General features: G+C 41.2%; 1 protein-coding gene across 1 annotated transcript in view; it reads left to right on the forward strand.

Moving 5' to 3' along the window:
- Positions 1–3,796: 3,796 nt before the first annotated feature.
- LOC126198951 (myrosinase 1-like) overlaps positions 3,797–26,983 on the forward strand; it is an 84,263-nt gene continuing 61,076 nt past the window's right edge. The window contains exon 1 of the mRNA XM_049935596.1: positions 3,797–3,930. The gene's annotated coding sequence lies outside the window, so the exon portion shown is untranslated. The remainder of the gene's footprint in view (positions 3,931–26,983) is intronic.

Consider the following 26,983-nt stretch of genomic DNA (forward strand, 5'->3'; position numbering starts at 1 on the left):
AGTTTACATGGTATTACAAAATACGTACTGAGACAATCTAAAATATATTATACCTTACGATAGCTTCAGCAACAATTGGTGACGTACATACAGAATTCAATAGTTCGTTTTGTTTTGGGAAACAGTTTCTTAACGTGTCTTATCCAGTTTAGCTTCTTGGCATATGTGAATCTACACGGATGGAAAAAATTGCAAAGCCAAAAAAAAAAAAAAAAATTAATGTCGTGTAACGAAATTTTCGGAATACATCTGTCTAGGTAAAATATCTAAGTGTTTAACATTGCAAGATCACAGGTTAATGTAAGTGCGAGTATGCCATTGCAAATGTGAAATGCTGCTACATTAATAAACTATGTAACCGCCAGAATGTTGGGTGCAAGCATGTATATGGGCAAGCATTACGTTTTACACGGATGTCAGCTTGTGGGATGGAGTTCCATGGTTGTTGTACTTGGTCGGTCAGTATAAGTAAGGTTAAAGCAGTCGCTGGAGTTGTCGTCCGATGATGTCTCATACGTGCTCGACTGGAGACGGATCTAGTGGTCGAGCAGGCGAAGGCAACATTTCAGTATTCTGCAGAACATGATGGGTTACAACAGCGGTATGTGGGAGACGTTATCCCTTGACTGTCAGCACAACAAGTCGGATCACAAGACTGGCACACGAATTTGCAGTCAGGGTGCGCGTGATGACCCTGCTGTCACACGAAATCGCAACCCGGACCATAGCTCCAGGTGTAGGTCCTGTGTGTCTAGCAGGATAGTTGCTGGCTCTCAACTAGCCTCCTTCTAACCAACACACGACCATCAACAGCACTGAGGCAGAACCAGCTTTCACCATAAAACACAACAGACCTCCACGCTGCCCTCCAATGAGCTCTCGCTGGACACCATTGAAGTCGCAATTGGCTGTGGTTTGGAGTCAGAGGAACGCACGCTACAGGGCGTCTGACTCGGAGCTCCCCTTGAGTTAACCGATTTGTGACAGTTAGTTGTGTCAGTGTGGTGCCAAATGCTCATCAAATTACTGCTACAGATGCAGTTATGATGCCAGAGCCATAAGCCGAACACGGTGGTCTTTCCTCTGGGTAGTGCCACGTGGCCGTCCGGAGGCCACGTCCGACTAATACTTGAGCATTGCTCATCAGTGTGGGATCCTTACCAGGTCAGGTTGACAGAGGAGATAGAGAAGATCCAAAGAAGAGCGGCGCGTTTCGTCACAGGGTTATTTGGTAAGCGTGACAGCGTTACGGAGATGTTTAGCAAAGTGGCAGACTCTGCAGGAGAGGCGCTCTGCATCGCGTTGTAGCTTGCTGTCCAGGTTTCGAGAGGGTGCGTTTCTGGATGAGGTATCGTATATATTGCTTCCCCCTACTTAAACCTCCCGAAGAGATCACAAGCGTAAAATTAGAGAGATTCGAGCGCGCACGGAGGCTTTCCGGCAGTCGTTCTTCCCGCGAACCATACGCGACTGGAACAGGAAAAGGAGGTACTGACAGTGGTACGTAAAGTGCTCTCCGCCACGCACCGTTGGGTGGCTTGCGATAAATGTAGATGTTCTTGCGACCATACTTTCTCGTGACCGCCGCTGCCAGCAGACATATACAGTGGCTATATTCCAGCCATGTCTTCCTGCAATATCGCAGAAGGAACATCCTTCTATCCTTACTACACGACCTGGTTCAAACTCAGTGAGGTTTTGCTAATGGCGTCTTCGTGGTCTTAAAGGTATTCTTGACCAACATCAACTCAAAGGTAAATGGCACTCACGATCATTACAGCGCGTATTTAAAGCAAATCTGATTTGCATCCTCATAGTGACGATACTAACACTACTCCTACTCGACTGGAGCGAAATATGAACGGATATCATCTTTCACATGTAGAAATGCGGCTACCAATTTTCGTTTATGTCGCACAACTCCTTCTTGGTGTTAAGATTCTTTTTCCGTAAGTGTATATCAAGTTTTCTTTTAAGGCTTTCATGCCTTTACCGCTGAAATGCATGAAATTCAATCCAGCTATGGTCTTTTGCTATTTCTGTCTTCTGTTTTAAACGAGAGCCTTCAATAGATCTTCAGCTATTATGTCACTGTGTTGTTGCTGATAGTGCGTGTGCAATTCGCCGCATTCTCGCGTCCTGCAGGTTCATACAGAAGTCGAAATCCATATAGTATGAATTTTCTGGGATTAGGTTTTATAGCACCCATAAATCTATCATGAATGGCTGGGGTTTCTGAAAGCGCAAGGGACAGTGTCTTCAACTATCTTCTTAAACTGGGCCGCGCGGGATTAGCCGAGCGGTCTCAGGCGCTGCAGTCATGGACTGTGCGACTGGTCCCGGCGGAGGTTCCACTCCTCCCTCGGGCATGGGCGTGTGTGTTTGTCCTTAGGATAATTTAGGTTAAGTAGTATCTAAGCTTAGGGACTGATGACCTTAGCAGTTAACTCCCCTATGATTTCACACACATCTGAACATTTTTTCTTAAACCTGTCCCAGTCGGCGCGTTGAAATTTCCGTCGAGGTTACGGGACTGTAATAGCAAATAGAAATTTCGTATCGTACTGGATGATTACTGGACTTTGTTGTAGGCCTGATGACTGTGATAGTTGTGCAAACCTTTCATTGCAAGATATTGGTGAGCACTCAGGAGAACAAATGTTTCTGCCACCTGCCACATCTAAACGTCAGATGGTTGCCTGTTCTGTCTAATAACGCTCCTCTTTGTCTCAAATGATAAAAAACAATTTTTTAAGCAGACAGAGTGTGATCAAGAGAGTTCTGACTAGTGCCTTTCAGAACACACCAGCTACACGCTTGAACTCAAGCAAGCCACCTTCACCTACATCTACATGGCTACTCTACAAAACACACTTAAGTGCCTGGCAGAGGGTTCGTCGAACTACCTTCACACATCTGTTATTCCCCTCTCGAAAAGCGCGAGAAAAAAACGAACACCCATATCTTTCCGTGCTACCTGTGATTTCCCTTATTTTACTAAGATGATCGTTTCTCTCTATGTAGGTCGGCGTCAACAAAATGTTTTCGCATTTGGAGGAGAAAGTTGCTGATTGAAATTCGTCAGAAGATTTTGCCGCAACGGAAAACGCCTTTGTTTCAATGATGTCCACCCTAAATACTGTATCATGTCAGTGACACGCTCTCCCCTATTTTTCGATAATACAGAATGTGCTGTTGCTCTCTGAACTTTATCGATGTACTCCGTCAATCTGGTGAGAATCCCACACTGCACAGGAGTACTTCGCCTTCCCCGTGGGTAATGATCCGGATTCGACAGCATTCGAATGTGATAAGAGACACGCGGCCATATCTTGAAGAAGCGGTGTCATTGTGGAAGTATTGCATGTGACTCGGGTGTGGAGGGAAAGACGGAGGAGCAGTGTCCGTATTATTGAAGGAAGTATGAAAGAAGCTGATGAAGTGACACAGTGGTTGCCAGAGTTGAACACGAACTTGTAAATATATTGTGTATTTACATGTGTATAATCTTTAATGGCATACGATAATAACAATAATAATAATAGTAATAATAATAACAATGATTCTGGAAACAGTATCAAGTGAATATGTCTTCAGAAGAAGTTGCAATTTTCTTCTACCTGCTGATCACTATACCGATTAAGTGACGAGGCTCTTTTTCTTGGCTTTACAATAATGAGCAGGAAATTGTATCTATCAGTGATAAAATTTTAAGAATATCAGCTAAATAAAAAATAAGTGGATTTTGTGATGTTACTCGCACTCGTTATTTACACATCGTTTTGCAACAAACAGGCGAACGTGTACCGCTTCTCGATTTCCTGGCCACGCCTCCTTCCAACTGGGGACCCTGACGTCATCAACCAGCCGCGTATCGACTACTACAACAACCTCATCAACGAGTTGCTCGCCAACGGAATTCAGCCTCTGGTGAGTTGCGGTAAACAGTTTTCTTTCTTTTTATTTCAAACGGGATAATCTCGAAGGCAAATGGTTTGAAAATTGTTCGTGCATCACACATCACTTCCGTTTAGGTTCTCCTGCTATTTTGGATATGAATTTTTGCGGGTGATTTGCTTCTTCTTCTTCTACGTGTCTTTGTCTTCATTTCAGCATTAATGCTGCAGTAGACATCCTCTACAGCCTTACACCGCAGAAATAAATATTAATTTGCATCGGTTTTAACGCTCTTTTGTCTTCTCATTAGGGAATAATACCCCCCCCCCCCCCCCTTTAACGGGTCATCGCTTTCGCTCGTCTTTAGCACAGGTACAGTATTTAGAGGTAACAAACGGCGCTTCCGTATGCTGCGCTCCTCGAGCGTTTTTGAGAAATCAAGACTCACCGTTCTGTGAGCTTGTTGAGTAATCGTGGGAGAGCGCCAGGCGTTGAATAGCGCGCTAGCGGAAGCGGCAGAGGCTGCGTTCACACTGTGGGCTATTCACAGTATACATAAATGACCTTGTGGATGACATCGGAAGTTCACTGAGGCTTTTTGCGGATGATGCTGTGGTGTATCGAGAGGTTGTAACAATGGAAAATTGTACTGAAATGCTGGAGGATCTGCAGCGAATTAACGCATGGTGCAGGGCATGGCAATTGAATCTCAATGTAGACAAGTGTAATGTGCTGCGAATACAAAGAAAGATAGATCCCTTATCATTTAGCTACAATATAGCAGGTCAGCAACTGGAAGCAGTTAATTCCATAAATTATCTGGGAGTACGCATTAGGAGTGATTTAAAATGGAATGACCATATAAAGTTGATCGTCGGTAAAGCAGATGCCAGACTGAGATTCATTGGAAAAATCCTAAGGAAATGCAATCCGAAAACAAAGGAAGTAGGTTACAGTACGCTTGTTCGCCCACTGCTTGAATACTGCTCAGCAGTGTGGGATCCGTACCAGATAGGATTGATAGAAGAGATAGAGAAGATCCAACGGAGAGCAGCGCGCTTCGTTACAGGATCATTTAGTAATCGCTAAAGCGTTACGGAGATGATAGATAAACTCCAGTGGAAGACCCCGCAGGAGAGACGCTCAGTAGCTCGGTACGGGCTTTTGTTGAAGTTTCAAGAACATACCTTCACCGAAGAGTCAAGCAGTATATTGCTCCCTCCTACGTATATCTCGCGAAGATACCATGAGGATAAAATCAGAGAGAGCCCACACAGAAGCATACCGACAATCCTTCTTTCCACGAACAATACGAGACTGGAATAGAAGGGAGAACAGATAGAGGTACTAAAGGTACCCTCCGCCACACAACGTCAGGTGGCTTGCGGAGTATGGATGCAGATGTAGGTATGGACTGGGCACCGACATCGGTCGGCAGATGTCGTCGCCAGATGTCGCCCCGTTACATCGACCGACAGCGAGGCCGCAGCGCTTCCCACGTCCTTCGTCGGCTTTGGGCGGAATCAAGGAAGTTAGATTAGGTTGGAATCTAGCGTACCCACGAGGAATTATCCGAACGGGCCGGAAATCGATAGATGAAATGTTAATATACAAAGAAATGATTACAGCTTCAGAAAAATTTGATAATTTATTCAAGAGAAAGGGCTTCAGAAACTTATCAAGTCAATACCGTGTTGCTACACCTCTGACCCTTACGCAAGCAGTTATTCGGTTTTTCACCGATTGAGATGTCTTCCTGAGGGGTGTCCTGCCAAATTCTGTCCAATTGGCGCCTTAGCTTGTCAAAATCCTGAGCTTGCTGGAGGCCCTGCCCATAATGCTGCATGCGTTCTCCAATAGGGAGAGATCCGGTGACCTTGCTGGCCAAGGTAGGGTCTGGCAATCACAAAGACAAGCAGCAGAAACTTTTGTCGTGTGCAGGCAGGCATTATCTTCCTGATAAGTGAGCCCAGGAGGGTTTGCCGTGAAGTGCAACAAAACGAGGCGTAGAATATAGTCGACGTATCGCTGTGCTGTAAGGGTGCCACGCATGACAACTAAAGGAGTTGTTCTATGGAAATAAATAGCACCCCAGATAACCACTCCTGGTTGTCGGGCAGTACGGCGAGCAACTGGTTCAAATGGTTCAAATGGCTCTGAGCACTATGGGACTTAACTTCTGAGGTCATCAGTCCCCTATAACGTAGAACTACTTAAACCTAACTAACCTAAGGACATCACACACATCCATGCCCGAGGCAGGATTCGAACCTGCGACCGTAGCGATCGCGCGGTTCCAGACTGCAGCGCCTAGAGCCGCTCGGTCACTCCGGCCGGCTGCGAGCAACTGTCAAGCTGGTATCCTACCGCTACTTGGGCGTCTCCACGAATGTATTGACTGGTGACCGGGACTCAGTTCGAAGCGAGACTCATCACTGAAAACTACTATAGTCAATGAGATTCCAGGCCGATGACGTGTCTGGAGATGGCCCAGACAGCGGTGGGGTAATAACCTGGCTGTCGCCCGCCATACGGCCCGACAACCGGGACTGATGGTCTGGGATGCCATTTTTTTTTTTCATAGCAGGACTCCTTCGGTTGTCATCTGCGGCACCTTTACAGCCCAGAGGCACGTCGACATTATCCCAGGGACTGTTTTGCTGCCCTTCACGGCACGCCTCCTGGCTTTACATTTCAGCAAGATAATGCCCGTCCTCACGTGCTAGAGTTTCTACTGCCAGTGTTGCTGCTTTCCTAATCATACCTTGGCCAGCAAGGGGGCCAGATCTCTCCTCAATTGAGAATGATTATGGCATTATGAGCAGGACCCCCCCCCCCCCAACCAGCTAGGAATTTCTACAATTTGATGCGCCAATTGGATAGAATTTGGCACGATATCCGACAAGAGAACAACCAACAACTTTATCAATCAATTCTAAACCGAATAGCTGTTTGCACAATGACGAGAGGTGGACTAATGCATTATTGACATGCTTAGTTTGTGAAGCGCTTTCTCTTGAATAAATTAGTCAATTTTTCTGAAATTGTAATCCTTGCTTTCCGTCCTATTAGGATCATTCCTTCGTGCTTTGTCGCTTTGTTTTAGTTTTTTTTCTTTCCTCCCTCTTTCTCGTAGTGTATTTCTGTATTTTGCTCGTGAGTTGCACGTTCCAAGAACAGAGACACTTTTGCCGTTGTAGGCCGTGAGGAGCGGTTATGACTTTGGAGTTGAGGGCGTCCCAATTGCTCATAAATATGTTGATTAGTCAGCTTGTCTGAAGCACCAACACCTAACTGATATGCTAGAAACTGTTTGCAAATCTGCAGAGAAATGAAAAGCTTGTGATTAGTCCTTTGAAGTAACTATCCACTCTGACTAGCGGAAGATTATCTTTGTCTGAATTGTGACTGATGAAGCGCTTAGCAGTGCATCTATTACTGGAAGGCTGATTAGAATGAGCCAAGATTTTACTGAGCGTTTAGCTGTGCCATTACGTCGCTTTCGTCCACGCTTCCTGGATGGACTGCCAGGAGAAATGGACACAGATTCAGATTCAGGGATCATACTTCTTTCCATTTTCTCTTGTCGAGATATCTGTGCAACAGAATTTACCTTTCGTTTCCTTTGCACGCACACTTGCTGAGTCGTGTGACGTTAGTACCCCTTTTTCGAGAAATATAAATTTTTTTCACAGTTCTCAATAGATGTACCATAGTTCTAGAGTTCTCTGTACAAAATTTCAATAGTTCTGCTGAATTTAGCGATGAAAACAACAATACTCGAAAAAGTTTCGTATCGAAAACATTCTTTGTCAATTTCCGCATAATGTAAATAAGTACAAGAGTTATGAGCACAGTTCTGAACAGAGCTCCAAGAGTTCTTTCGAAAATCCAAGTAAAATTTTTTGTGCAGCTAATAGTTTACGAGATAATTACATTTTAATGAGAAAATCGTTTCACTTACTGTTAAGTTGGCACCCTTTCTTTCAGAAATATATATTTTTTCAGAGTTCTTGATAGATATGGCATAGTTCTAGAGTTCTTTGTACAAAATTTCAATAGTTCTACAGAATTTGGCGAAGAAAACAACAATATTCGAAAAAATGTTCGTATCGAAAACATTTTTTGTCAATTTTCGCAAAAATTACACTTGTACAACAGTTCTGAGGACAGTTCTGAACAGAACCCCAAAAGCTCTATCGAAAATCACAACAACATTTGTTTATGGCGATAATAGTTTATGAGATATATTGATTTAATGTGGGACACACTTTCTCTACAGAAAATATAAATATATTCGCACAACAGTTCTGATGACAGTTCTGGACATCACGTGAAGAGTTCTATCGAAACTCCTAGTGGCATTTTTTGTGCAGGTAATAGTTTAAGAGGTAATTGCAACTTAATTAAGAATTCCATAAGAGCTCCTACTGTGGAGCTAGCACCCTTTTTTTCAGAAATATATATTTGCTTCAGAGTTCTTGATAGATAAGTCATAGTTCTAGAGTTCTCTGTACAAAATTTCAATAGTTCTGCAGAATGTAACGAAGAAAACAACAACACTCGAAAAAATTTTCGTATCGAAAACATTCTTTGTCAATTTCCGCAAAATGTAAATAGGTACAAGAGTTCTGAGCACAGTTCTGAACAGAGCTCCAAGAGTTCTTTCGAAACTCCAAGTAACATTTTTTACTGCAGCTAATATTTTACGAGATAATTGCATTTTAATGAGAAAATCTTTTCACTTACTGTGAAGTTGGCACCCTTTTTTTCAGAAATGTATATTTTTTCAGAGTTCTTGATAGATATAGCATAGTTCTAGAGTTCTTTGTACAAAATTTGAATAGTTCTGCAGACTTTATCGAAGAAAACAACAATACTCGAAAAAATTTTCGTATCGAATACATTCTTTGTCAATTTTCGCAAAAAGTAAATTCGTACAACAGTTCTGAACAGAACACCAAGAGCTCTATCGAAAATCCTAATAATATCTTTTTGTGGCGATGATAGTTTATACGGTAACTGCTTTGATGTTAGACCCACTGTCTCCATAGAAAAAAGTAAATTCGTACAATAGTTTTGATGAACAGTTCTGGTTAACACCCCAAGACTTCTATCGATAATCATAATAACATTTTCTGTGGTTATAATAGTTTGTAAGGTAATTGATTAATTGTGGGGCTCACTTACTCTACAAAAAACTTATGTCTATTCGTATGTTGTGATGATAGCTCTGGATAGCATTGTAAGAGTTCTATCGATAATACTAGTAACATATTCTGTGCAGGTAATTGTTTACGTAGTAACTGCATTTAATAAGGAATGCTTATGAGCATTTCCCGTGAAGTTTGAACCCCTTTTACCAGAAATATACTTTTTTTTTCATAGTTCTTGATATATATGCAATAGTTCTAGATTTCCCTGCACAAAACACGAATAGTTCTGCAGAATTTCGGGAAGAAAACAATAACTCGGCAAAATTTTGATATGGCAAAAAATTATGTCAGTTTGGAAAAAAATTAATTTGTATAACAGTTCTGTTGACAGTTCTGGAAAGCACCTGAAGAGTTGTATCGAAAATGATAAGAACATTTTTGTGGCGATAATAGTTTATACGATAATTGTTTTAATCTGATACTCACTTTCTCTACGATAGCAAAATTCGTAGAATAGTTCTGATGACGATTCTGAATAGCACCCACAGAGTTCTACCAAATTCTATAATAACATTATTTGTGACGATGACACTATATGAGATAATTAATGTGGGACTCACTTTTGTCGTGTAAAAGTAATAAATTCGTACAAAAGGTCTGATGGCATTTCTTAATAGGGCCCTAAGAGTTCTACCGAAAACTGTAATAACATTTTTTGTGGGAATAACAGTTAATGAGATAATAGCATTTTCGAGAGACCCATTTGGTCTACATTATAATAAATTGGCACAACCCTTTTGCTGACAATTCTGGTTGCACCGAAAGAGTTCTTTTAAAAACCCTCACAACATTTTTATGGTGCCAGTAGATTATGAAATAGATTGTGTGTTCACTCTGCAGTGGGTGTGCGCCGATATGAAACTTACTGGCAGATAAAAACTGTGTGCCGGACCGGGTCTCTAACCCCAGGCTATGACGAAGGAATATCGTCACAATATCCTTTCGTCCAGAAGTGCTACTTCTGCAATTTTCGTAGGACAACTTCTACGAAATTGAGAACGCAGGAGATGGGGTACAGCTATGAGGAGGATCGTAAATTCTCACTTTTATTTTGGAAAACCGAAAACCGAAAACCCGGATTTATATTCTACTAAATACAAAAAGTCTAAATGTTCAGCACTATACAAATGACTGTAGTAACTGTAGGTAGAAGCGTGGGATGCACTCGCTTAAATGATTCAAGCAGAGAAGGCTCGTCAGTGCAAAACAAACAGATGCCTGAGACAGCAGATACATTCACACGCGCCACTAACCAGATGGTGTCACACCTGTCGAGAATCGCACCAGAGGTACAATGAGCTGTGGTGGAGTGCTGTTGGCGTCGTTATAATGCAGCCTACATGATGGGCACCAATACAACGTTATATTAATGTACAATACTTGAGAAACAATGTCATTCACACACTCTGAGTTCCTTATCACTCAGTACTAGACTGAATTACCGGCCTTGTGATAACCAGCCTATGTACCTCACCGACTACACATCTTCGTGTTATAAGAAAAAAAGAGAAAAATACCAAGGGACCCAAAATATGAATCCGGATAAACCGGAAATCCGGATTACTGAGGACCAAATAAACGAGGTTCCTGTTTACAAATTTCGAACTTCTTATTAACGTTAATACTGTATCCCCTCAACATAATAACACCTCTATCAGTCATGTATTGAATTAGGATTTAAATATACTACTTAGTTCGTTTGTACAATATATTCATTTAAATATACATACATTTCTATACATCGTAAAGACTTTTGACTCTCGCTGTAGTCATAGTCAACTTCCACACTTCCTTTCTAACTAGAACAAATGTTTGCAACAATATTAACGACAGCAATTTCAAATTTATTCGTTATACACGGCACATATTTTTATGTATCCTAGCGTCTGGTGATATTGCCTCATAACTTTCATCCATGAAGGTCCTGGGCTTATTTTTAGCTGTTAGTGGGTCCTGGCTGTCATGAGAGCTCAAAACAATTACTATTTTACGTAATAAAATTCATTTGGTTCTTCCTCATTCTAAAAATATACGCTTCATGCACAGTACCTCGTAATTCTCGTGCTTAAATGTCATTTTGTTTAATTTGGCGTGCCGCGCCAGATTAACCGAGCGGTCTGAGGCGCTGCAGCCATGGACTGTGTGGCTGGTCCTGGCAGAGGTTCGAGTCCTCCCCTGGGCATGGGTGTGTGTGTTTGTTCTTAGGATAATTTATGTTAAGCAGTGTGTAAGCTTAGGGACTGATGACCTTAGCAGTTAAGTCCCATAAGATTTCACACACATTTGAACATATAATTTGGGCGCCGCAGTTTCCGTAGAACCTCGTTTATGAAATACGTTTGAAGAACCTGTCGACTGTCGTATGTGCAGGAAAAATGTTTACATGGCATAAAACAAAATCAGAATGCGTTACAACAGTTGCAATACGTTTTAATGGTGGAGTAAATATGGTTCAAATGGCTCTGAGCACTATGGCACTTAACGTCTGAGGTCATCAGTCCACTAGAACTTAGAACTACTTAAACCTAACTAACCTAAGGACATCACTCACACTCATCCATGTCCGAGGCAGGATTCGAACCTGCGGCCGGAGCGGTCGCGCTGTTCCAGACTGTAGCGCCTAGAACCGCTCGGCCACTCCGGCCAGCCTGATGGAGTAAAGATTAAGAACAATGAGCAGAACAGGCATCAAAACTAGGAACAACATGAAAACTGTGCTGGTATGGGCGGACAGACAACATGTCACATAAACTGAAAAAGCTGCTAAAAGCATGAAAAAGGAGGCCAGAATAACAAAGAAAAGAAGCAAAACTAAAGAAAATGAAAAGGACATGAAAGGTATCAACAGGATTATGGAGCAGGAATGGTTTGCAATGTCGTCATTGAGAAGAAAATGACATACAGATCTTTAGTTTCAATTTTCTGCAATCAATGTGTTTGCATACAGAGATACTGTTACCGGTATCTCGTACACTATTAAAGCTATCTAAACAAAGCTATGGATGAATAATAATATAGTGCTTGCCTACACACTGAACCACATTATTCAACAATAGATTAAATATTTTAAGCTGCAGTATGTCATATTGTGTTCTTAAATTATTAGGAGAAAAAATTTTCTCTTAAAATATATTGTTTTTAAAATAATCAAAACATGAAACTGAAAAATATTACTGGTTTGCTGTTTCAACAAGGTAATAATTCAAAGAATAAAATTTGTTTTTTTATCTTTTATTTGGAATAGCGTGTAAGTACATTGAACCTAAAATAACAATTACGTGTAATTCTGTATGTAAGAAAAACATCAATATTCACTGCAAAATGTATTTCACAGATTTACAATGTATTTCACCTAGAGCTCACAATATACCAATTCTTTGATAAAAGTTTCATTCCTGAATCTATTGACAGTCTTGTAGTATTAAATTTCAAAGTACCAGGAAAAACTACAGGCCGTGATGTACAGGTCCCCTTAACAGCTCTTCTTCAGGATATACACTAAAACCCAGAAGGAAATACATATGTAGGGAATTCAGTAATAAATAAGAATAGAATTTATGAGGTGTGAAACAACTATGAAAAATAAGTACAAAAAATATATACGTGAAATTTAGGGCATAAAATGCTCTTATTCTAGTAACTAAAACAGGAGGGCTGTGGTTCCAGAAACAAAGATAAGAAGAACTAACATAAGAGCTGTATTTGTAATATTTAGATATCAACTTTTAGCAATTGCTTACCTTATAAAGTAAAGTTCCTATGTAGGAACTACTTGTTTCGTCTCGTCGGTCTTGTAGCTGCCATTTGAAAATTTTTCTGTCTTGACATACATGAACAGGTGTGGAGAAATTATCGTTTCTTTTGAAACTCTCTGTACATCTTTGTACAGGTTATCGTACTGCTTCCAGTAGGTTCCATCAAAGACATACGCTGTGTAGTGTTTGATGGAGTTATTATAATGAATGGCACCAACGAGAGTGTACTCTTGATTGTCGACTACGATTTCTTTCGTGATCGTTTGCAACACACATTTCTTCTTTTGATTCGGAGGAAACTGATCTTCAGTTAATGGACAAGTTGTTATACTAGTATCCATCATCAAGTAGCATCCGAATTTCTTTTCTTCGACTGCTTCTTCCTTACATTTCTTGCATTTTATGATAGTCTTTAGACCTCCATTTGTTGCATCTACAGCCTCTTGCATGAAATTACAACCAAGTCTGAAAAGCACTTACGTATCAACGGAAATATAATGTAGTTTAACATAGCGTGAATTTAGGCATGTCAGACACGATATCTTTTTGTTGCACAAATCGGGTTATCTTTTAATATTGTCTCGTATAATTCCCCAACATTCGACTCTGCATTCAGAGACAATATTTTTCGAGAGATTACTCCTTTTTTTAGGAACGGTATAACATATAAAATATCAAATCTCTGCTTAAAATGCTGGGAGTTTATAATTTTTTTGTCCAAAACATCCAAAGCCAGATCCAAAAATGGATGGCTCACCATCTGAATGGTACTTTTGAAATCATCACTGAGTGATATTGCTTGCATGAATAAGGTTATCAAAGAATCGAAACCGCACGTTCCCTTCAAGTAGATTTGAATTTGCTTGAGGACCCATTTGGGAAAAGTGGCAAATTATGTCTATGAATTTCTTAGTCGAATTCCAGTTTGGGCAATCATCTAAGTAGTTTGTCTTGCTCTTAGTTTGCATGGTCGATATGACAATGATTTCATTTTGAAGCTTTTTCAGCATTTCACTCTCCTCCATTTTATTGTTACAGGTCTCTCGGTTTTCTTCTGTTTTCGAACCACAGGATGAAATTTCATTGACATCCCTGGTGAAGCATGATTCTCGATAGTCTTTTGTGGAATGACATATCTCTTTAGAGCCCAAATTCGGCAGTAAATTATTATCTGAAGAGCGCTGAAAACACACACTATCACTTTTGACTGAGAGACTGTTGTTCTCCGCATTCATAACAAGTGCGCTCGAAGTAGGAGAAAATCTGTATTCAAAACTAGTAAACATTTTGTTTAACTCTGTCTTATTGGCATCATCGAGTTGGGTCTCACTTCGTGAGGTATTGTTCAGTGTGCTCTCAGAATTATCAAGGATATGATTGCTTTTGGGGTTTGTTATCTTCAGCTTCTTATTTTTTCCTCTCTAGTTTTCTTCTTCATGGTAAGTCAACGATGCTTCAGTTGGTTTGTGCTTCGCAGCTTGCTTTGAATCTTGTTTTTCCATCATAAGTGGCGCTAACAGTTTTGCTTCCTCACGCAGCCACTTCAAATGTTGAAAAATGAATTTGTCTACCCATAAAGGCAGCTTGTCAAAGCCCATTGCCTTTAATTTTGAAAATTGTCCTTCAGTCGCTGCTGACGAACGAATAGATAAAAGAATATGGAAAGAAGGATACATCACAGCTGTCCACAGTGGTATATAGTACATCAACTCTTTCAGCATCTCTGCAGCATTAGGAATGTTGTACGGATTCACATCAAAGAGATTGTCATCCTTACTCTGATTCGCGATGACTTCAGCTTCATTGTAGATACGTTTTGCTCTGTCAATCCACGCGTTCGCAGTAGATTCCTTAGAGTTCAAAATTGATTCCAAAAGACAGTCATCATTGTTTTCAACATCATCAGTTTTCTTGTCATCATCTTTCTTTTCGTCAATATATGAATGACGTGGAATACCTCTGACAATGTTATCAAGGTGGCGCTGATGTTCCATTGATGCATATTCTTGACCGCACTCATCAATACCAAGATGTTCACTCAACGCAACAACCAAAAGTGAGCGCAAAGCACTCGAAGATAAAGTTGTTTGACTTGTGATTTACCTCTCGAGAAGCATTTCCACCTCGAAATCATGACCATAAAATGGTATAAATCTATTCTCAAACAACACGAGGGTAGAATTTTTCATGCAAAACAATATGGCTACAACACCTTTTCAAATAATCTGTTAAGTCCGAGCAATTGGCTATTGCTCTAGAAATGGGAACCAACAAAGCCTTACCAAAATCAGTTACCATGATTTTTGGTCTGGAAGCTCCAGATCTGACGATTTCCATAAAGAAAAATGACAAAAATGATGCGTCATGCCAAGAGGATATCATCTGATAAGTTGGACAACTGACTGATGATCGATTGACGATATTTGGATCTTTACTAGTGACGTTTACTTCGCGGATGCACATGTACTGATACAGGTATATGCACTTTGACTTAATTTCCACACATTCAGCCCTGTTTGACAGAGCCCCAAATCGTGAAATAACTCAAAATGCAACGCCACCTGTAGCATCTACTGAATCGTATACACTGCTATTGATCTGATGACAATATTTGTACAACTGACTTTGATCTTTCAGGCAATATATACAGAAGAATGGGTCCAATCCGATTGCGTGAATTTCGTCCCGACGGGTTGTATGTTTTGCAATTTGCGGGTTTTCAACAGGCTTACTGGTTGTTATACCAAATCGTTTGTCCCTTTCCTCTTCTTTAGCCTCTCTCAAGACATCAGCATTTGGCAAATTTGGAGGAATCATGTCTCCGAAAGACATATTTTTCGCTTCATAATTTCGCCAAAGAGCTGCAGGCATCCTCTTATCAACCAACTTAGCAGCTACCTGTTGTCTTCTCGTGCCACGAAGTTGTCTTCTTTTCAGGTGAATACTATCGTCTGAAAAGTTTGAAAGTCTGTAGTTTAGAATAATATCGTTGTCCTTTTTTGGCTTCTTCAGAGCAATCCCTTCGAAAGTGGCTCCGCATTCTGTACATCTTCCTTTGATCTTCAAGAAATACTTTGAACTTGAACTTTCACACACTTTCGCGTATTTGAAAGAAAAGGCACATGGAATTTTGTGATGTTCATAAATTTTATCGGCCATCAAATCGGTCCATTTCCCTATTTCCAGTCTTGAAGGCTTTCCAAGTTTCCTCTTTGTTGGTTTTATGGTAGACCATTTTTCTGCTGACGGTAGTAAGTCGAATTGCTTTGTCATGTCCTTGTTGCACGAAGAACCAAAAACATTCCACGACTCATCTTTGCTGTCGTCGTCTTTTTCTTCAATGAAACATTCCAGCCTGAAAGTGTTTCTAACAAAAGTAAGCAGATCATGGCGATCTTCTTTAATTGTTGTGTAAATATGTTTTGAAGACTTTTCGAGCCGATGTCGACCATGGCATCGGACAGTTTATGGAAGACCGGATGAGACGGATTGAATTGAATGCCTCTATCATCGATTACTTTAATTTCTTCCATGCTGAGAAGACGATTCAATTCTGATAGATTGTACATTTTTATGGGTATTACGGTTCATAAATATCACTTACACAACAGCACCGACTGCACAACAGGCACCGACTGCACAAGAGCTCTGACTGAACGAGCATAATGATTATTCGCATGAGAGTGAGCAGTATTACGTTTAGTCATTAGGGAGAGATCAAGGAGCGAAATGCAGCGCTGGCGGGCGGCTTCACACGACGCGGCGCGCGCCACCCAAAAAGTGCAGCTGTTGTTGTCATTAGCTTTGATGCTACCGCGAGAAGCTTTGATACTACCTCTATTGTAACTACTACACTGACGCCATTTGCCGAGTGTTTAAAAGACGCAGTTCACGTGTTCATTGTTTCCTGATGTAGTGCCACGACTTTTGCATTGTTGCTGTGCTTTGTTTATTATTTTTTGGTCTTGAGAGGTCTCAGGGACGTATCATAGTTTTCATTATCCTTCCATCGGGCGCAGCTGTTCAGATTGACACATGTCGAAATTTTCTGTAAATTACTTTTCAACAATTTGCAGTATTGGCGCTGCTTCGTTCACAGCTTCCCTTCTCCGTAAGCTTCTCATTGTTGTGTGATGCTGTAAATTACTTGTCAACAATTGGCAGCACTGGCGCCTTCTCGTTATAGCTTCCTTTCATTGTATGCCTTTCATTGTTGTATGATTCAGTATCGACGCTAATGCTCTCTTGATGGGATATGAGCCGATTGCTCGTTTTTATCAACTGTGCCCTTTCGTATTTCATGTCAGCAATTAATTTATTTGTTTATCAACGTAGTAAGTAGTACAAAGCTAATCCAGAATGTAAACTGCACTTAAATTCTGTTTGAACTGTTTAATCGTCAGTGTCCGCTGTCTGAACGTCAAATATCAGATTAATACACTGCGCCTGGTTGCGTTATTTTATGGGAATTTTATTATTTTACGTGGGAAGTACTAGATCATGTTGTTGCCGGCCGCGGTGGCCGTGCGCTTCTAGGCGCTGGAGTTCGGAACCGCGGGACTGCTACGGTCGCAGGTTCGAATCCTGCCTCGGGCATGGATGTGTGTGATGTCCTTAGGTTAGTTAGGTTTAAGTTGTTCTAAGTTCTAGGGGACTGATGACCTAAGATATTAAGTCCCATAGTGCTCAGAGCCATTTGAACCATTTTTGAACTAGATCATGTTGAAGAAATCCAAAGCGTATTGTTCGAAGAGGATAATATTATTCGAAATTTACCTGGAACAATAGGTGCAGCCAAAGCAGCCTTTGTGATGCTGTAATTACCTCATAGGTGACAATATTTGTCTATTGTAGTTTTGTATTCCAATCAGAATTTTGAGAGCATCAAAGCTTCATTTCAGCGTGAGAGAGGGGTAAAATCAATAGATGTTATTGAATTGAAAGCCTTCATCAGTCTCTTGTTTTTAATTGTTGTGAAGTAACAGTAAAGCCTGGAAGATCTGTGTGGAACTGATGGTAATGGCATTGAAAAATTTCACCTCGCAAATGAACATAAAACATTTCAAATTTATTGTGGAGTGCCTTAGATTTTACAGTCGCGCTATTCGTGATGAAAGAAGACAATTAGACAAGCTAACAGCTATTCGGGAAATATTTACTGTGTTTGTACGCAACTACCACAAATCTTACACCCTTGCAGAAAATGTTACAGTAGACAAGAAGCTGGAAGGATTCTGTGGAAGGTACAGTATTCGCCAATATGTACCTATCAAAAGAAACGAGTATGGATTCTTAAGTGTGGATTCTTAAGTATTTTACCTGTACAATTTGGAAATATACGCTGTGTTGCAACCAGAAGGATTTACCAACTGAGCAATAAACATTTTGATGTTGTTCTGTGACTGTGTAAACCTATACATCAGTCAGGTCAAAATGTGAAAGCGGATAACTGGTTTACTAGTACTGGAATGATAATAGAGCTATGAAGGGAGAATTTTTCTTTTGTTGGCATGATGAAGAAAACCAAGCGTGAGATTTCTCTAGAGTTTGCTATCAGTAAAAGAAGGGCTGCCCACATTTCCTTTTTTGGCTTCCACAAGACTGAACTCTAGTTTCCTCCGTACCTAAAAAGGGGAAGTGTGTGATCCAGGCATCACCTTTGCATGAAGATAATTCGATACATGCTGACACTGTAGATAAACGGAAGCTATCCATCGTAAATTTTACAATAGCGTTAAGTGTGGTATTTTCACAGCGGATAAGCCGAATGCTTTGTACAACGCTGCAAGAAATGTGCGCCGCTGGTCAATGGTTATATTTTTGTAATGATCAGTACAGTTGGAATCTATGCACAAGTGATTCATTGTGGCAACAGTAAGAATTGTATCAACGGAAAGGGTTCCTGAATCAGCTATGTTATACATTGTTGTTTTCTTCGCTAAATTCTGCAGAACTATTGAAATTTTGTACAGAGAACTCTAGAACTATGACTTATCTACCAAGAACTCTAAAAAATATACGTTTCTGAAAAAAAGGGTGCCAACTTCACAGTAAGTGAAAAGATTTTCTTCTTAAATTGCAATTATCTCGTAAACTATATTAGCTGCACAAAAAAATGTTACTTGGGTTTTCGATAGAACTCTTGGAGTTGGTGCTCAGAACCGTTGTACTTACTTACATTATGCGGAAATTGCCAAAGAATGTTTCCGATACGAAAATTTTTTCGAGTATTGTTGTTTTCTTCGTTACATTTTGCAGAACTATTGAAATTTTGTGCAAAGAACTCTAGAACTATGGCACATCTAACAAGAACTGTGAAAAAAATGTATATTTCTCGAAAAAGGGGTGCTAACTTCACACGACTCACTTGCTGTGTGTGTCCCGGTTTACGGCAGTGCTGGCTGGCATTCTGCGCGACGGAGACAGCAGTTTTAGCGATCCTGCATGACATAGCACGTCACGCAAGACATCGAAATGTCCTGCACAGTGTTTATGTGGTTGCCTGTGACAGTGGTTTGTGAGAGCTCCCCGAAATGGGGACCGCTTCGAGCGATCCGCGGTCAGCCTCGCAATAATACGCACATTAAAGTCAAGTTTTGCGAAGTGTTGTACTTCCTGATCTCGATTATTTTAAACACGTCTCTGAGACCAGGGTTGGGATGGTTTAGAATCGCATCCGTTTTCTGTGATCAGCAAGATTTTGGATTATCGAATCAGAAGGCATTTCGTCTTGAAATAAGGCTGCACAAGAGCATGTGCTTGAGTTCTGCGATCAATTCCTTGTAAGATTGATTACTATGACGTGTATGAAACGAGCAGCAGTTACAGGAGCCTAATGCTCAAATAATATAAGTGTAGACTAGATGTGGCTTGAATTCAAAGAAATAGTATCGGCAGTAGTTGAGAGATTTCTACCAAATAAATTAACAAACGACGGAGATGATCCTCCTTGGTACACAAAACGAGTTAGAACACTGTTGCAAAAACAACGAAACAATCATGCCAAATTTAAACAACCGCAAAATCCCGAAGATTGGTGATCTTTTACATAAGCTCGAAATTTAGAGCGGACTTCAATGCGAGATGCTTATAACAATTTCCACAGCGAAACTTTCTCTCGAAACCTGGCAGAAAATCCAAAGAGATTCTGGTCGTATGTGAAGTATGTTAGTGGCAAGAAACAATCAATGCCCTCGCTGCGTGATAGCAATGGAGATGTTATCGAAGACAGCGCCGCCAAAGCAGCACACAGCCCTTCGAAATGCCTTCACAAAAGAAGACGAAATAAATATTCCAGAATTCGAATCGAGATTAGCTGCCAACATGAGTAACGTAGAAGTAAATATTCTCGAAGTACTGAAGCAAATTAAACCACTTAATAAAAGCAAGTCTTCTGATCCAGACTGTATACCAATTATGTTCCTTTCGGAGTATGCTGATGCATTGGCTCCATATTTATCAATCATATACAACCGTTCCCTCGACGAAAGATCCGTACCCAAAGACTGGAAAGTTGCACAGGTCACACCAATATTCAAGAAAGGTAGTAGGAGTAATCCACTAAATTACAGGCCCATATCGTTAACGTCGATATGCAGCAGGATTTTAGAACATATATTGTGTTCGAACATTATGAATTACCTAGTAGAAAACTGTCTATTGACACACAGTCAATTTGGGCTTAGGTAACATCGTTCCTGTGAAACACAACTAGCTCTTTATTCACATGAAGTGTTGAGTGCTATTGACAAGGGATTTCAGATCGATTCCGTATTTCTGGATTTCCGGAAGGCTTTTGACACTGTACCACACAAGCCGCTCGTAGTGAAATTGCGTGCTTATGGAATATCGTCTCAGTTACGTGACTGGATTTGTGATTTCCTGTCAGAGAGGTCACAGTTCGTAGCAATTGACTGAAAGTCATCGAGTAAAACAGAAGTGATTTCTGGCGTTCACCAAGGTCGTGTTATAGACCTTTTGCTTTTGCTTATCTATATAAACGATTTGGGAGACAATCTGAGCAGCTGTCTTCGGTTGTTTGCAGATGACGCTGTCGTTTATCGACTAATAAAGTCTTCATAAGATTAAAACAAACTGCAAAACGATTTAGAAAAGATATCTGAATGGTGCGAAAATTGGCAGTTGACCGTAAATAACTAAAACCAGTCTAATCAAAAAGCCGTAAATTCAACTAAATACCTAGGTATAACTATTACGAACAACTGAAATTGGAGGGAACACATAGAAAATGTTGTGGGGAATGCTAACCAAAGACTGCGTTTCATTTGCAGGACACTTAGAAAATGTAACAGATGTACTAAGGAGACTGCCTACACTACGCTTGTCCCTCCTCTTTTAGAATACTGCTGAGCGGTGTGGGGTCCTTACCATATAGGACTAACGGAGTACACCGAAAAAGTTCAAAGAAGGGCAGCACTTTTTGTATTATCGCGAAATATGGGAGAGAGTGTCACAGAAATATTTCTGGAACCCTTACTGCGATCCGTAGCTGCTCGATTGGGTGGCTGGTCGTAATTGGCGGAAAATTTCATCGTTCCCGCATATGCCGATGAGGTTATGGTACTTCTTCGGCCTCATGACGACGTACCCGTGCTCAAGGATGTTTTGTATGCATTTTGTCGTCTTATGGGAACACAAATTAACGGGCCGAAGTGTCGGTTACTCAATTTGCGGGGATTTGAGGAGAATGAGATTGCATGGTGTTGCAGTCGCCCACCATAGATCGTTGGGCGTTGTAATTGATCGCTGTCCGATGAAGATGGCTGCGTTAAATTTAAGTGTGTCAGTGACGGGATGTAAGAAGCAGGCCTTGACCATGAGCGTCGTTCCCTCTCGTTACTTCATAAGATTCGCACCTTTACCTTGAGTAAATCCTATTTTGTTGCTCAAATTTTTCTCCTTCTTGCGACGATGTCCAGAAAGCTACAGCGATTATTGGACAAGTTTATTTGGTGAAACTCTACTTTTCGGAAGCGCTATGAGGCTAAGACGAGACGCCGGGCTGATGTGAGATTTGAACCTCGTTGATGTTCGGGACAAGGCTACTGCTTTATTTCTTCGACGCACTGTTTTAACATGGCTTCGCGTCCCCTAATCACTTAGAGCTCGCATTTTTGCCGGTATCCAACCTGCGAGCTTAACCCCTTCTACGAAGTCGTATTTTTCAACATGGCAAGAGAAATTATAGTAACTGAAAGAAAGGAAAAATGAGGCACATGAGTGATAGGGTCAATTTACAACATTGCCTGGATGGGATTATGAGAAGTATCTGCAGTTAGAGGTGAAAGGTAAGTATTAAGTTTGAACAGATGGACATATCTTTATTAATTTCCATTATTTCAAGATGTCAAAGGCCTTGCTGCAATGCTAATACCGGTTCGGGTCAGATCACCGAAGTTAAGCACTGTCGGGCTTTGCTAGCCCTTGGTTGGGACACCGTCTGAGTCTGCCGAGCGCTGTTGGCAAGCGGGGTGCACTCAGCCCTTGAGAGGCCAACTGAGGAGCTACTTGACTGAGAAGTAGCGGCTCCGGTCACGAAAACTGACAACGGCCGGGAGAACGGTGTGCTGACCACGTGTCCCTCCGTATCGGCACCGTTAGGCTTCGTGACCTGTTCGGACGGTGTTTGTTTATTCTTTGGAGATAGTTCATCTTCTTTCCCCTATGGGCGTGATATAACACTTCATGTTGCACCTCATCCATGGCTTTATCTAAGCAGGTAGTCTGCAAAAGTACAGTCTCCTTTCCTAGGTTTCCAACTTCTGCCGTATTCCTTCAAGCGGGTGTATATTGCCTTGTCAGGCTGACCTATACAGCATTTGCTACCATTATAATTACGTTTATGTATTTCAGAGTTTTCCAAAGTTGGAGCTCTGTCTTTACCATTGGGCAAAAAGCGTCCAACATTGTTTACCACATAAAATGATGTTTTTAAGTTCATGGGTTTAAGTTTTCTGGTTACATCTAGTGATTCATTTCCTAAATATCTTTGTCCCTGATGATGGCGTAACGCTGAAAACCGGTTAGTGAAATAAATAATAAATATTGTAGAATATTACACAAGTGTTGTGTATGTTTTCAGTCATAATGTATAAAATCCATGCGGTATCAGAGCTGTTGATGAGCGCAACAGACCAAAAATTTATCACTCTGAGCAATACTGTGTAACACAAGCCCTCAGCTGGGCGAAGAAGAGCGTCAAATTTCTGTAGGTACGCGATGTCTAGATGAAGCCAGTCATTGATGCTTAGATCCCCTAGATCTACCACGTTGCTAGGATATTGACAGCTAAGTATCACACACTGTCCAAAATAGTCCCTGTCATTTTCTATGTGGCGTTGGGATACGGAACCCACATGTTCGTCACACCAGGAATGTATGGATGAAGCCGTGTGAATGCGACTGCTGTTATCGTGGAAGCTGCATGCTCATCATGCACACGGGGGCGCACGCACAATGATGCTATGTGTGGTTTACAGATAAAAGTCTGTTGCGTCGGCTCCCTTCTCCTCATCAGTAACCAATGCCAGTAAATAAAATCTGTAATTAGCATTCCCCGATGATCTGAGTGATAGAGAATTTCTTATTAACAATTTGTCAGTGCGAGTAACGCCGTTAGCACGGTTGGAGCTGCACATTAATATTTTAACAGCGAATATAAATAATACAAAGTTGACTGCTTGGTGCCCAACGTCGTCTTTCTCTGCTCCAGTACAGAAATGTACTTGCTTGCCCGGCCGTTCTCACGCTAAGAGGCCATCTGGCGCGTCAGTCGATGTCTGACTTGTGATCCCACCTACTCTCTAACCTCTTCTTCCTATTCTGTGCATCAAAACAACAAAAAATGTAGTAAACGTGGGCATGGATGTCGCATAAGAGTCACTAGATGACCACCGGGAATGATAAAACAGACATTCTCATTCATGTGTACAGTAACTTGCCATTGTCTTAAAACTTCACATCTCCATTGCGACTGGACAGTCTGTATGACGTCGGAAATGCGCTTCTGAAGACTGAAGTATGGATCGTGGACATCAGGTGTCCACACCCTAAGAAATTTGATCATGAAACCTTTTAATAACAGAGACACAATTTAGCGAAAATTAATAAAGCGTATAATAAATAAATAATTGAACAAGAGTGTAATACTTAAATGGTACCGTGTTTGATAATAATGTAAGCTAAACCATATTGTTTTTAAATTTGAGCCAAAAATTTATTGTAGCAATGTGCGCATGAATATGCGAATAGTGGCCGTACATATACATGGTGATTTTTTCCACCGTGTACAAACCCTATGACCTGCCTGATAGATGAGAGGAAACGGAACAACAAAGGTGTAATGAAATTATTTGCGGAAATGCATCGTTTCCATGCTAGAGATCATTTATTCAATCATACTTTGTTACAGAGACTGCGGTCTAATGCACACTGTACCATGCAGCCACATTTACGGTATGTGTTGATAATGGTTTCCATGTGACTCAGCTCACGTATATACGCGCCGTAGCATGTTTTCTCTCACACGTTCACATCGGCCAGGCTGCTTCCGAATAGTGTCAAAGGCAGCATGAATACACTGCTCCGGAGTCTCCACATCTGCAATGGGCTCGGCATACACGGTACTTTCCAGGTAGCTCCATAACCAGAAATCGCACGGGTTGAGATCTGGCGAACGAGCAGGTCACGCAACTAGACTCCCTCCCCCGATCCATCGACCAGGGAAAGTACGACTGAGAAGCGTCCGGACGTTAACGGCGAAGTGGGCTGGAGCACCGTCATGTAGCAACCACACAACCCCTCGAATCATCAATGGCACTTCTTCCAGTAGAGGAGGCAAAGTCACCCGCAAGAAACGCCGATAGAGGACTGTTAGGCGACGTGGTCGCCATTATCCCGTCGCACTCATTCCGGCTGCGCTGATGGTGATGATTCGCTGTCACCATACCATGGGGGTTCTGCATACTATTCCATAGACGACCGTTATGAAGGTTGAAGATACCACTCCGCGTAAAGACGGCCTCATCTGTGAGTAGGGTGGATGACACAAATCCAGGAATCGTAGTTGTCTGGTGAGGAAACCAGTGACACAACTGCACACGACGTGGAAAGTCTGTCTGTAGTAAGCCCTGCACACGCTGTGAACGCTACGGGTAGTAACAATTGTGATGGAGAATGTTCCACACGGCCGTCTGTCTTACCCTGTACTGGCGGGCCAACTGCCTCCTACTGACATGGCGATCACCTTCCACAGAGTTAATCATATTTTCCTCCTAGTCTGCATCCGAACATTTCGGGCACGTCCTTCATGATTTCCTGCTTTCTGAAACGACCTTGTCTCAGACAAACGGCGAAACACTGTTGCAAACATTGAAGGCTGTGGTTGTTGTCGTTGGGGATAGGTCTTGTAAAGGCAACAGTGATGAATCTAAATGGAATTTTTATATTTTATGAAGTTGCCAAGACCGTTAATAGTTATAGTTCATTACTGATAACATGATGTAATATCTTTAAAATTTTATTTATTTTTTGTTTATTTTCTGGTAGCAAAGATGTGATTATTCTGAGATGGCTGCTATGCACGAGTCAATAAAGAAGTCTTACGCAGGCAAAGTGGCGTGTGTTCTTGGTGATTTAAAATTAGACTAAATATCCTCAAGCAACATCTTTTGGGAACTGCCGCAAATATTACGTTACGGCAGTTATATTTGGTGACCCCGACGTGATAATAAGAAGATATAACGACAAACGGGAGCGTTTCCGAAGATCGCCTAGAAGCAAACAAGGTTAGCATCAAAATTCCGCCTTTTTGGAGTGAAAAACCCGAAATTTGGTTCTATCAAGTAGAAGCACAGTTCAGCATTTGCAAAATTGTCACAGAAGAAGCTAAATTTAACCACCTAGTGTCACAATGAGAACCAAAATACATCGAGAATATTTGGGACATTATTTGCGGCACAGATGCGAATAAATATTCGTTGGCTAAGGAACGTCTACCGAATATTTTCAAAGAAAGTGAAGATAAGCGTATTAAGAGATTAGTTACTGGAATTGATTTGGGACACCAAACACCTAGTCAGTTATTACGCAAAATTCAAGCTTTGGCATGTGTAGATGTGTCAGAAAAAGTCCTAAAGACACTTTGGCTAGAAAAACTTCCGGATTCTATAAGGAACACTCTAATTGTCAGTGACGAGGGACTCGAAAAGGTGGCTATAATGGCTGATAGAATAACAGAAATAAATCCCCGTAACGAACTGTTCGTCACAAAACGTGGTGCTTGTAGCCAACAGGATGTTTCGATAACAACGAGTGACTTGATGACAAGAATTTCGGGGCTAGAGCAACAAATGGCCGCGCTGTCAACTGGTCATCGAGGCAGGTCTCGTAACAGAAGCTGTGAGCGTCAATGTAAAAGAAGTCGTAGTAAGTCTCGAAATAAATACAACCCCGCCTTTGTTTTCTAGGGCAAGACAATTAGACCCAAAGCGCATGGCGATGGCAAAACAAGAATTTAAATTCATGTTAGACAATGGCATCATTAGAGCATCTAAATCTGCATGGGCGAGTCCTCTCCATATTGTACCTAAGAAGGATGGCTCAATACGTCCGTGTGGAGATTATAGACGGTTAAATGAAAGAACAATTCCAGGCCGTTGTCCTGTATCTAGAATAGAAGTTTTCCATTGTATTCTTCAAGGCAAAAACATATTTTCTAAAATCGATCTCTTTAAGGCCTATTATCAAATACCTATTGCTGAAGAAGATAAGCACAAAACAGCTGTAATCACACCATTTGGACTGTATGAATTTAATGACATGAGCTTTGGCCTGCGGAATGCACCTTCAACATTCCAGCGATTCATTAATGGTGTTTGGGCTAGATTTTGTGTTTCCTTACCTCGATGACATTTTAACAGCCTCATCCAGTATTGAAGAACAGCGAACACACATGAAACTAGTCTCCTGATAACCCTTGCTACCCGCCGCCCGTTGCCATTTGCCTTTCTGTAAGTAAACACGATCTCGGCAAGCTCTGTATTCGGAACCTTTGTGTACGACGATGTATCACATTCACTAGAAGCTGAGTCAGCA

The sequence above is a fragment of the Schistocerca nitens genome, chromosome 8, assembly GCF_023898315.1.
Source record: "Schistocerca nitens isolate TAMUIC-IGC-003100 chromosome 8, iqSchNite1.1, whole genome shotgun sequence".
In the NCBI taxonomy this organism is placed as follows: Eukaryota; Metazoa; Arthropoda; class Insecta; order Orthoptera; family Acrididae; genus Schistocerca; species Schistocerca nitens.